Source organism: Coturnix japonica, chromosome 1, assembly GCF_054131305.1.
Source record: "Coturnix japonica strain WE chromosome 1, WE-NBRP24, whole genome shotgun sequence".
Classification (NCBI taxonomy): domain Eukaryota; kingdom Metazoa; phylum Chordata; class Aves; order Galliformes; family Phasianidae; genus Coturnix; species Coturnix japonica.
In genome coordinates this window covers 107,748,736-107,762,082 of record NC_140663.1, presented here as the reverse complement: position 1 = coordinate 107,762,082, position 13,347 = coordinate 107,748,736, and positions in this window count along the sequence as shown.

Genomic DNA, 13,347 nt, shown 5'->3' with positions numbered 1-13,347 from the left:
AAGGGAAGGGAAGGGAAAAGAAGGGAAAAGAAGGGAAAAGAAGGGAAAAGAAGGGAAAAGGAGGGAAGGGAAAAAGGGAAGGGAAGGGAAGGGAAGGGAAGGGAAGGGAAGGGAAGGGAAGGAAAGGGAAAAGAAGGGAAAAGAAGGGAAAAGAAGGGAAAAGAAGGGAAAGAAAAGGGAAGGGAAGGGAAGGGAAGGGAAGGGAAGGGAAGGGAAGGAAAGGGAAGGGAAGGGAAGGGAAAAGAAGGGAAGGGAAGGGAAGGGAAGGGAAAAGAAGGGAAAAGAAGGGAAAGAAAAGGGAAGGGAAGGGAAGGGAAGGGAAGGGAAGGGAAGGGAAGAGAAGGGAAGGGAAAAGAAGGGAAGGAAAAAGGGAAGGGAAGGGAAGGGAACGGAAGGGAAGGGAAGGGAAGGGAAGGGTAAGATGAAGGGTAAGGGTAAGGGTAAGGGGAAGGGGAAAGGGAAGGGGAAGGGGAAGGGGAAGGGAAGGGAAGGAAAGGAAAGGAAAGAGAAAGGAAGGAAATAAGGGAAGGGAAAGGAAGGGAAGGGAAGAACAAAATGAGAGAGGAGGGAAGGGGGAAGGAGGGGTGAGGGAGGGGCGTGGAAGGAGAGAAGTACAGGAGTGGAAGGGGAGAGGGAAAAAAAGAGAAGGTAAAAAAGACAAGAGAAGAGGAGAGGAGAAGAGAGGAGAGGAGAGGAGAGGAGAGGAGAGGAGAGGAGAGGAGAGGAGAGGAGAGGAGAGGAGAGGAGAGGAGAGGAGAGGAGAGGAGAGGAGAGGAGAGGAGAGGAGAGGAGAGGAGAGGAGAGGAGAGGAGAGGAGAGAAGAGAGAGAAGAGAAGAGAAGAGAAGAGAAGAGAAGAGAAGAGAAGAGAAGAGAAGAGAAGAGAAGAGAAGAGAAGAGAAGAGAAGAGAAGAGAAGAGAAGAGGAGAAAAGAAAGGAGAGAAAAAAGGAGAGAAGAGAAAATGAGCTAAAAAATTGAATTATTTACTTAATAAATTAAATGCCAGAATCCTGGCTATGATCTGAAAGATTTTTTATTTTTTTTTTTAACCAAGTCATCATTTTAATAGCTGCTGTCTCTTCTCCATAACTGTTACAGAATCAGAGTCACTAAAATTCAGGGACTGGAAGGAACCTTGCAAGATCATCTAGACCAATCTCCCTGCCTTAGCAGGAACCCCTAGGATAGGTCACACAGAAATTCGTCCTGGCAGGTTTTGAATTTCTCCAGAGTAGGAGCACATTCTGATGTTCTGTTACCCTCTCTATGAAAAAGTTTTTTCTCATATTTCTGTGGAACCTCCTATGTTGCAGCTTGTACCCATTTCCTATTGTCCCATCACCAGATGTCGTTGAGAAGAGCCTGGCTCCATCCTCCTGACACATAACCTTTACAGATTTATAAACGTTAATGAGGTCACCTCTCAGTCTCGTCTTCTCCAAACTAAGGAGACCCAGATCCTTCAGCCTTTCCTCATAAGGGAGATGTCCAGTCATCTTTGTGTCTCTGCACTCGACTCTCTCAAGAATTTCCCTGTCCTTGAATGGAGGAGCCCAGAACTGGACACAGTACTCCAGATGTGATCTCACCGGGGCAGAGTAGAGGGGGAGGAGAACCTCTTTTGACCTACTAACTACATCCCTTCTGGTACACCCCAGGGTGCCATTGGCCTTCTTGGCTACAGGGCAAAGAGCTGGCTCATGGTCACCTTGCTGTTCACCAAAACCTCCAGGCCCCTTTCCCCTTTTCCAACAGGTCAGCCTATACTTGTATTTGGAATTTTTCTTTCCCAGATACAAGACTCTATGCTTGCCTTGTTAAATTTCATTAAATGTCCCCCTGCCCAACTCTCCAGACTGTCTTGGTCTTGCTGGGTGGCAGCACAGCCTTCTAATGCGCCTATATTACATATATTTGACATGCTTGTATGGAGTTTAAGTGTAAATGCAAAGTGTGCTATGGATAATTTTATTCTACTACTGAAATTGCCTATAGGAGTCTTACAGTTCTGAATACCTCTAAAAACTGTCATACAGGATGTGGAAACCAGTTGACTGAGTCACCTGGTAAATACAGCCTTGATTTCTGATTCCTCTCCAAGCCATGTCACACTTCTAGTAGCACTTTGGAGGTGGACTGGGACTGATTTAATTCAACACTGTGTAAACAGCACAAAAGAATTTTATCTAAATTCTTGTATCCTAAGTATTACTAAGCATTTTTTTTTTTAAATATATGTTCTTCTCAATTAAATTTTGTACTAAATTTTGTATTTTGATAAAATTATGCCATGGATAAATCCCTCCATGACAATTGTAGTGATTTAATTCATTGGAGAATACCATAAAAGAATACGTAAACTGAAGAAAGATATTGAACAAGTCAGAGCAAATAGCAGGAAAACCCTGAAAAATTACTTCTAATTTTTTAACTAATGCTTCCCAGGAACTTGAAATATGAATCAACGTGAAATTATGTCATCTGCTTGATAGAGCTACACAGAGGACTGAGAGTGTTTATGGCAGTTTTGTTTTGCAATAAATTATGTGGCAAGAGTGGCGGAAAAGGAATCTTTGTTGATCCCAGATAGACTCTTGCATTCACATATTATATTGCAGTGCTGCTAAACATGCCAAAGATGTCTCTGGATAAAATGGAAGGCACGCTCAATGTAGCACTGAGATGTCACTTTGGGTCCTATTGTGAGCACTAGCAGATCAGTGCAGCTTTTCACCTTGATAAGAAGAGGAGATTTAACCTTACTACAGAGACACCTTTACAACCTAAGATTTGAGAGCAAATGTGAATATTTCTGCATTTTGTGGTAAATGCTGTCGAAAACCTGTTTGTCCAGGAATAAGTTGTTTGCAGCGTGGTTGCCTGGGAGTCTGGCTCCCAGAGGCAACCTCTCATCTTCCTTAAGACTCATAACAGAAGACAAGGTATTCTGAGCCATCTGTCTGGCAGCATGGTGAGACCACTCAACAGGAGCTTGGATTAGATTATTTCGTCAGCCTGGTGTTATGTTTTGACTCCTAAATCAGATTGGGATTTGGTAGAGCCCTCTCTGGTCAAAAAATCTCCCCCTGGAAAGGAAACCTGTGAAATTACTTATTCATGAAATATATACATTGAAATTGTAAACTGCCTCTGGATCACAGTTAACACTGGTTGTACTAAACTCATAACAAAACACAGTACTACAACTCCTATTCTCTGCCCAGAGAGATGCTGCAGGGAAAGCAGACTGTGGTTGCTAATTCCCAACTCTGTTCATGTAAAAGGCAGGAAAAATGTCCAGCAGAGTGCAGGTTTCCTGCTTCTTCCCAAATTCAGAATTCTTCCAATTTCAAGTATCCTCAGCCTGTGGTTAAGATATGCCCCTAAGTAAAACTACAGAACAACAACTAATCTTTGAACAAGAAGGCTTAAGGAAATGTTGGCAATGATGAAAACTGGAAAAAAATACTCAACAGGCAATCTCTTCTCATCTATTCCCCAACATCTGTTCACATCAACATATGTTGTCTTGTGTTTTGCTTTTTTGGTGATTTCTATGGACATTTTGGAGTACAAAGAAAAAATCTGCTTACCTCAAAACAGTAGAGCTACAGTGAGCAAGACTTTGGAGTTCAGATCAATTTATTCATAGTTACTGTGCATCTCCTTAGAAATGTAGCTTGCATGGTATTTGAATACTTATCTGGATTTTGTGAATTGGGTCTGACCAGTGGGCACATAGCATGAACCTAAAGGAAGAGATTTTAACTGATGGAATACATCAGTTGATGTATGGTAGTTGGCCTAAAGAACATTTGCACAGCAAATGCATAAGATATAAGTAACAGTTCAATTGGATTTACCTTGTGTATTCTTTGTATGTATTCTTTGTTTATATGTTAATTTTCCTGAATTAAGAACAAGCCATGCTGACTTTGTCCATTGAAATGAACTGTGCAAATCCCAGCTGTAGTGCATAGTTTATAGTCCATAGGCATGCTGCTGCTGCAGAATTATGATCTTTCTATTCATTCTGTGTGCATCTTCTGACATCTGTGTACTGCATGAATTTTCTATTGTGAAGCTCTTTTTATTGTAGTCATGTTGATGGGTGGTAAGGGAAGCACATCTTTGTGACTGGATCTTTTCAAAGATCTGTGTCTCTTGTAAAAAAGATGAAGATGCTTACCCAGTACTATTCTCATCTTGAACTTGATTTAAGCTGTGCATAGAGAGTATAAGGTATTAGAGGACATTTCCTTGCGTTGAATTTTCTGGAAAAGACCATTTAGACTAAATCTAAATTCCTAGCTGTAGCAATAATCAACACTTGTATGTAGACTTGCTGAATCAGCCCCTTCTTACAGAGCTATGCAGAAAAATTCAGATGACTTACACCTACAATACCTTTTTATCTCCAATAACTATATAGGAAGCTGTGCTGTGTGATAAGCTCAGAAGTGCACATGTTCTTTAAAGATATTTAGAGTTTGGTGAGATGATAACTGCAAATTTGGTCCATGATCATATCAAAGATAATCAGTGCTGGTTTTGTGCAGAAGAATTTGTTTAGCTGATCATTTCTGTTTGGGTTTCAGAATTATCTTGAAATGCAGGTAAGCTAAATCAAGTCTATTGGGTACTTAGTACTTCAGATAATAATTTCACTGCTCCACTTTTACTGGGTAAATATGGAAAAGGTTCAATGGCTTTCTCAACTTTCATTTTTGAGTTCCTTTAAGGATCTTGACAACCAGGACTTAAAACCTTTCTTCAGCAATATCTGCAGTATTAGCAGAAGGGCTCATATTGCTGACAAAGGTGCTCTGTGAATACGAGGTTGCTGACAGAAACAACTTGTGTTTAAAATAGAAATGATTCTGCCACTATCAGTTATTCTAGACAGAAAACGGGACTTCTGGAGTAAATGGAATACAGTTTCCTCTCTTTCTGCAAGAAGAAAATACCTATTTTTTTATTAGAGCTAAGTTTGGAAAATGTGAAGTTGGGAAATATTCGGCAATGAGGAGTCAGTTTTGAAGTCAGGAAAGCCTAGTACAAATGAAGGGGACATCATAAAAAGGTAAAGAAAAGAAGAAAGCAAGAGTTGCTGAAAAAACTTAGCTTCAAGGGACAAGGAATTGTTGAAACACAGTGGTACCAACATTCTTAATGGTCTTTTATCTTGACTTTTTGGACATTCTGAAGTATTTGTGTTCTCTCTCCTTCTCCCCCACAAATAATGGATTTTTTTTTTCTTTAAAGAAATATTCTAAAGTATTATAGATTTCTGTTTATCTGCCAATAATTGCTTATCTTTCTATTGAACTTTAGGGAATAACTGAGGACATTGACTGATTATTATTCTACCTGTAGCATTCTTTAATGGAAAAATAAAATAAGCCTATAGGAAGAACTGTTTGTTTCTTTGTACCTTAAAACGTGCTCCTCAGGATAGCATAGCTTGGTTTTTTTTTTGTTTTTTGTTTTTTTTTTCCTTTTTTCTTTCCCCTCCCCTTTTAAATCCCATGCTTCCTATTCTGAAATGTTCATTATTTTACTATTTCACCCCTACATCAATATGCTCCCAAATACTTCATTCTCCAGGCTGAACAGTAGGCATTGCCTCTCACCCTGGTTTCTCCTTGCTCTTTTACTAATAAGGTGGAAATTCAATAGCATTATTTCACTTTTAATTTCAGTGAGGTGCTTCCATTGCAAAAAGACAATAAACCATTGTACTAATAGCTTGAGCAGCCATTTGTCATCCATGGAGCAATTATGCTGAGAAAGATTTGACAGAATGGACCACTTTCTGTTAATAGTGCCAACACTGCTTGAAAGTAGAAACTATCCACAACCCAGCCTGTCTAATGGGTATGTGTCAAAAATGATGTTTCTGAAGCAGAATCTCAGGTACTTAAGACATTCCTATTTCCTTTCCTAGACATCTGCTTAAGGTGATGAATGAGAACCTGTCGCTCTTCTATATAATTATTGTCTAAAACAATATTTGCTGATAGCTGACTATCCTTAATATTGATTACCTGGAAAGGTCAGAATGATACCTTGGTATTTTATTGGATTTAAAAATAGAAATGGTAAAGCAAAAATGGGAAAGATAAAGTAGCAGAAAGAAGATTCAACAGAATTAAGAGTGAAAGTGGGAAAAACAGCAGAGATATCTCTAGAAAAAAACTGTCCATACAGAATAATAAGAAAAATTTATAAGCTATTTATTATGTGTACATATTTTTAAGTACTACAAGGAGTAGGACAGAAAGACAAGAGAAATCAAAACTTGCCAGCTGGAATAATAAAATAAGGTCATATTTTACTTACATTTAGAAAATAAGTATCTTAGCAGTGGGCATAAAAAAAGAGATGAAATGTGCATCAGTTGTTTCATCCAGTAGAATTGTGATGAAATTTTGAGCTATGAGGAGTGCCACAACTATTAAAGTTAAAAAGAGAATTTTAGTCATCAGAAACATTTTCTGATGTCGCCAATACTTCAGAAATGTCTTAAGACATATCTTTAGTAATTCTTCCTGGTTCATATTTTATTCTATTATGCTTTCTACACTTTTCAGGGTTGTAATAGGTTCAGTAGAGACCATCACACTAAATCTTTGAGAAGATAAAGGTTTCAGATGCTGATTTTTATGCTGATTGCCATTCTTAAAATGTCGAATACTTCATGTCTATGTGTCTCTGAACAACACTATCCTTAGATCTAGCTGAGATATGTTATACATAAACAAAAGGGGAATATTCAGTATTCATTTTGCTGATGCTTGCACACCAGAAGAGAGCCACTGGCATTGACCAATTGGTCTCGTCAATAACAAAAATATTTTTGTTGCCTTCATCACTTAATTTTCAGAAGAGATTGAATAGCTATTCCAGAAAAAATCCTAGAAATGAGGGCCAGATTATTTCCACTAGGGGAAGCTAACTAAGACAAGTAGAAGTCCAATCCATGTAGCAAAAAATAAAATACCATAAAGTAGCTAGAATAAAATAACTTAAGTGTCATTAATATTCAGACTTCTGGTCAAAAACTTAATGAGATTGTAAAGCTACAAAATAACAAAAATATTTTAAATTTTCTTTTGCTGAAAGCAAAGGAGAATGAGTTAAGCTCTATTGAGATTTTTAGGCAACATTATTCTTAGCAGTGAAAGCTAATCTGCTTCAAACAACCGCAAGAACTGTAACCAGTATTTGTGTTTTAAAATTTTATTTAAAATAAACATATGTAAGCAAAACAGGCTGTTAGACTGTAAATGTTGTGGCTCCCCATCTAGTCTCCCAGTAATCTGAGAAAAGTGATACCTGAATAAAATCTTCAGTATTTCTGTCCTGTAATTTATTCACATTCCAAATCCCCGACATTGCTAGGAAACATAAACTTAACTGTTTTTATTGCTTACATCAAACAGTGGCAGTGAGACAGCTAATGTAAAGCAGGCAGTTTATGGAAAATAAAAGTGTCTGCAGTGGCAGGAAAAACTGTTGATTTTTCAGACCAAATGCTACCCAAAATAAATCTGCCATCTCAAGAGATAACAAAATTAAACAGCATAAGAAGTGGAATGAAATGGGATCACTTTGCAATATTAGGTTTCCACACTCCCAGTGTTAGAAAGAAAATAGACATTTATTTATTTTCTTTTTAAACGTCTTATTACATTACTTTGATTTTGGGAAGAGAAAGATGTACTGTTGCTTACTCTGAAGAAAGCGTGATACTCTTGGTTCAGTAGAAGACACCTGTACAGATGTTAGCCAAAAAGGGACAGTAATGAAGAATGATGAAGTAGGTAACTAAGCGTTCTCACTTGGCAAAAAGCTAGATTCTGTCAGCCAAAGCAAGTGAAGTCTAAGCAGGAGATCTAAAAAAGGAGCTGTGGTAGATTTTTGTAAAGCATAATACAGTGTTGACAACATGAAGTGTTTCTTACTGGCAATCCAAATCAGACATAACTATAAAGTTAACACAAATTTACAGTTAAGCCTGCAGAATTTTTCGTATAAACACACATTTATACACAGACAATTTCATGCTCTTTTGCTGAAATTTAGAACTAGAGACATATGCAATTATGAATTGCCATTTGAGTATAAAATGACATTCAAATAATGAGATCATTCTTCTCTATACCTTTCTTAGGGCAAGAACATGGCACATTAACTTGCACATTAACTTGTGCTTAGCTCATGTACTTACTTTTTGACCAACTCTGAGCTGACCACAGTGATATTAAACCTTCACGCTGAGTGTACCAGTTGGTTCTGGATGCCCACATTAGTTTTCGTTATCTATGCTGAATTTAATCTATTCTTGTAGTGCTGAAATGCTTTTTTCAGTCTTTCTTTACTTCTTCTCAGCAGCTTTTCTTGAATAACTTAAGTCACTTTGTGTCTGCTGTGAGTTCTTCTGCTTCACTTTTTGCAAAAAGTAGGACTTCAGTGCTACAAGAAGTAAAGCCTAGAACTAGAACTGTTTCTTGTGAACACACTTTGGTTCAGGCTATCTTCAAATTGAGGAATCTTCTTATTACCTGGGAACAAATTTTTTCTTCATGAAGGCTGAGTTTGGCATGTTCACAAATGTAATTAAACACTACAAAGGAGACAGAATTAATGATGGAAACAAATGGGTTTTATTTTCTACAAATGAAACAGAAAAATATGCATGTATAGTGTATAGAAGGCATAGAAGGCATAGTGTTGATGAGTCCCAAAGAAAGTCTGAGAACTATAAACTCATTTAGAAACAACAGTTGCATGAAACTACTCATTGTTCAAACAAACTTCATCTGAGTTCTTCCAGCATTAAAGCATTAAATACAGGTGGGTATTTTCTGGACGGTTTCATACCTGTTGGTCATCTGTGGCATCGGCAACTCCCTCTAGAGTTCTGTCTTCCCCTTTCGTCTATTTTCTGTCACGTGGCTATTTCTCACAGCCTATTTTGCAATTTAATGCTTGGCAGTAAAATCTTTAGTAATTCTCAGTGGAAATCTCATTTTTCTGTTTGGTTACTGCTAGGCAAAATGACTAGGACAGCTTCTGCATGTCAAATCTGAAGTGGCAGCTATTCACAATGGCATGAGAAAAACTGCACAATAACTTGCTGGAAAGTATAATCACATCTTTATTCAATCACAGCCAAGTGATCAAGTGCTTCTGAAAATATCACCAGATCCCTAGCTTTAATACTTCCTGAAAAATCTGGTATAATAGATGTAAACCTAAGTTGCTTCTGAAGATGAGAATTAGTCTCTCTTGACATTTAAATTCTGATTTGGACACTAACTTAATATCTTAAGTATATCTAATTCTGGGTCTTAGATCCCTGCAGATCTAGGAGGGAATTCACAACAGCTTTTGTTTTCAGTTCCTGGTGGTTCTGCCTTCCCTTTTTGCCTCCTACCACTTCTCTAAAATCTTGTTACACTGTACCAAGATGATAGCTCTGGCTAGCCTTAGTTAATGACTCAGGGAAGAAGTCACAATGTACTTGTTTTTTTAAAGGCAATAATAATAATAATAATAATAATGAAAGCAAGGCTTCATTATGTCATACACAGGAAATTATGGTAGAATTGTTTTTATTTTTCAGTCAGCCTTATTATTCCAACTAATCTACACCCAGTGTTATGTGTCAGCGTGATGGTATTTGTGTAGACCTATGTCTAAATAAAATTTCAAAGATACACACATGGGGTGTCAGAGATGCATTGTAAATACCCTAAAATGAAAATCATATATTTCTAGAAGGCCTTAGTGGGGAAATTGGACAAAACTGTCTTCACAGATGCCTTCCCAAATCAGCTTTTCTGTGATTCTGTGAAACATAATAAGCATTGAAAGGATATAAATTGACCATGATGAATGCCTGCTTACAAGTCAGAGATCAGTGGTATCCCTGAAGAGGAAGCCTGTTAGGCCATATCTATCCTAGCAGGTGCACACAAAGACAGAAAAAGTCAGTAGATAGAAACAATTGTTGCTGAGATCCCTACACTTCCAGTATTTGTAATTCAGGTGCTTTCTTTCAAGCAGGATTTGAAGTACTTTGACTGACTTTGAATAAGGCAATCCTTGATGCAAACATCCCTACCATGCAGGACTTAAAGCTGATAAAGAATCTACATCTAATCCAAGTTCACTCCAGTAGGTAGAATTTTCACATTCCTCGCACTACTTTGTGAATTTTGCATAAGAATTAAAAATATATTAGCTATATTTGCACTAATTCCCTTCCCTAATTTTATTTTATTTTATATTTTTTAATTTTTTTTATCTTTTGGGAATATCTGCAGAAACAATGGCACAGTGGCAACAAGACACATCATGACAGTCTATAATATCACCGTGAAGTCTTAATTCTTTTTGCTGACTTCATCACTGTACACTTGTTATCATCTATAATTTCTATGCTGCTTCTATTGAGGTCAAACTGCTAATACTGAAATGTTACTATAGCTATGCTATTATAGCAACATAGATGTCAATATACACCAGCAACATAAGACAGACATCATATATAATGGTGTGTCACATAGGTAATAGTTTCAATTGTAGAGAAATTGCCATAGCAGTTTTATGACAGAATACATGACCTCTGTTTATAAGACTACAATTTTTAGCTTCTGTACACTACATAAATACAGATTCTTCCCTTTAATAGCACTAGTGCAGTTCTGGAATGTCTCCTTTTGTATATTTTGCTCTTTGCTGAACAACTTCTAGTACCTCGCTGCTTTTTAAAGATGACTCTCTTGAGCTGATATTTCTAAGAAGGTTTTGTTCTTATTCAGGATTATTTTCTAGACTCCAAATTATCCCACTGTTTTGTCACTGTTATCACATTATTAACAATTCCAAGTTACTTCTTTGTGCCTTCTGTGCCAAACACTACAGTTCGCAGTTTTATCTTGCCTGTCTGTAAGTGTATAAATCACACAACCCCTACGCATATCTCAGATTTAACTATGTAACCCCAGACAGGGTTACAGGCTTGGGCTGATCTTCCCAGACACAGATGCGAGGCTCAATGAAATAATATTTCCTATTTTGCAGTCATCAAGGAAAAGAAGTCCCCTTGGCATCAAAGCTAGCATCCATTTTGTGGAAAAATATATATATATATATTTCCTATATATATATATATAGGAAATGTATTTGGTTGAAATTTTTTAGTATTCCTAGAGAAAAAGATATATATGTATATGTATGTTTTAGAGAGAAAAACAACAAACAAACAAACAAACAAAAAATAGAAAGAAATGATGGGATTTAGAGAAATTCTGAGAAGCATTAGCATAAGTAACAATGATCAAGTTATAAAGAAGAGAATTGTTACACATCTGAAAATCACAATCTGCTTCTAGACTAAAGAACTTACTCGATAAGACAGTGGATTCTATGCAGTGAATCATGTTAGCAAATGACTTGAGAAGGCAGTGAAATATATGCAGAAAAATTGCCACTGCCATTGAATACAACTGAAAATGTTGCAGAATCTACTGACTGCTTGCAATTTATATCATTTAAGTCTTTATCCAGTGGTATAGGTTAAAGAAATAGTGTTAGCATTACTCCACTAATAAGATGATCTCATTAGAGTTAGGGAAGCAAATCTTTTTTAAATGTTTAAACAAGTCAAGTGTGAATTAAATGTTTCCAGAAGCCTGATTTGACTTAAGCTAAACAGTCTTTGTATGTTTATTTAATAAAAAATGTAATCATATTTTGTCAGCTGTTAAACTTGGCCCCCAGTTACTCAGTAAACATACAGAACATTGTCACTTGCCTGTTGGGCTTTTACAATGATCTGTAAAATCCAATAATCTCAACACAAAAAGAAATATTAGAAAGTGATATCTTCATAGTCTCATAGTATCATAGTCTCGTGCGGGTTGGAAGGGACCTCAGAGATCATCGAGTCCAACCCCCGGGATACGAGCCTCCTGTGTAGCAGAGCGGCACTTCTACCACTTGCGCCACAGGGGATTCGAACCCAGGTCTCCGGTGTTGCAACGCGGCATTCCTACCACTGTGCCACTGGGGCACACAATCTCACCCTTTTAGTTGTCGAGAAATACAATTATCTAGCAACAGTGGAATATTTTGTGTAACTAACTACTGACATTTACATAGCATTTTTCATTTACTTTGCCAGACTTTGTAGACAGCATCCCTTTGGGGGATTTCCTGCTGTTCCCTTACCATATTAAAATTCAACTTGAAAAGGACTAGTATCCAAGAGTATATGATAGAAGGAGCAGAAGTATATAAAAGTGTAACAAACTAAGAAACACTGGGAGAGCAGATATATGAAGGAATGTTTCAACTGATCCCTGTTAGACACAAGTTATTTGGTTTACTGTCCTAACTGGCCTGGATATGGCCCAGTGGTTTCCATAAAAATACACAGCAGGGAAGAGAAGAGTAGCTATAATAACAACATGTTTATCCCCACAAGCAAAAGTCATCTGCAAGTACAAGATTCATTGGATATGTCCACAGTGTCTGTTGTGGCTGTTTCTAAAGGTACTCTGAAGACCAAACTCAGCTCCTATGCAAACTCTTTTAGAGCTGTGCCTAAGGGTGTAGGCATTGCTGAAATGCACCCCAGGTAGCAAGTTCCTGCAGTTGCCTGGTAGGTTAGAAAGCTGCTTGGGACAGATGCACAAGGCTGTCCACCAGCTTCTTCAAACACTGAAATCCCCATGTGAATGGAGGCAGATGAGAGGTGGAGAAGTAGTGCTGCTAGCTTTTCCTGGGACTGCCTTTATAAGGGAGGAAAGATAAAGACTTACAATTACGGAAACTGCAAGATTATGGTAGTAGCCTCTTGGGGTGTGGAGAGCAGGCTATGCATATTTGTATGGAAGCAAAAACCATAGATGGCTCACTCAGCAATAATCTCTTGCTTTGACACTTTGATTAAAAAACAAAAGAAAGTTTGCTAATAGTGATTGGGATAAAAGTGGAGGTTTTAATTCTCTGGATCTGTGGCTCAAATACTGCTGTCTCATATCTAACTGCTTCCCCTCTGAGGAAGCAGAGCATATGGTTTTAAGCAGCCCTCACCCAACATGCAGAGTACCCTCCTTTAACCAGCAGTGTGTGGAAGGAAGGATGTGCACACCATTCCCTTGGCTCACATCACCACTGTAGTTCTAGTATCTGGTCACTGAGCTGATGTTTAAACAACCACAGCACAGAGGGATTTGTCCTGCTTACTGTGTTCTCTTCACTACTGTTGCCCAAGTGAACTGAGGAGTGCCTGAAGCAGTGTCTCTGCAGGCTGTGCTTACATATAAAAATC